This window comes from Alligator sinensis, unplaced genomic scaffold (assembly GCF_000455745.1).
Source record: "Alligator sinensis unplaced genomic scaffold, ASM45574v1 scaffold284_1, whole genome shotgun sequence".
NCBI classification, from domain to species: domain Eukaryota; kingdom Metazoa; phylum Chordata; order Crocodylia; family Alligatoridae; genus Alligator; species Alligator sinensis.
This window is the reverse complement of record NW_005842105.1, coordinates 876,895-877,192: the sequence shown is the minus strand read 5'-3', so window position 1 is coordinate 877,192 and position 298 is coordinate 876,895.

Here is a 298-nt window from a genome sequence, read left to right as displayed (position 1 = left end):
CCTCCGGGACTCGCTTCACCTCGCGGCTCCTGCTGCTCTCTGCGCCCTGGGGTGCCTGGAAACGTCTCCGGTGGCCAGGAGCCCCCGAACCGAAAAAGTGCCAGAGCGCACGAAGATACGGACAGCTTTTCTGTCGTACGAAAGAAAAAACGCACCCGCCCCCACCTTCTCTAAGGGCCTTGATGTGCCCCTGTGCAAGCTGGCCTCGCTCCTGCAGGGAAGCTGCCTGGGGGCCCGGGCGCTCCTGTGTCCCGCCGCCCTGCAGCCTGGCTCCAGCTCAGCCCCTGCACCCGGCTAG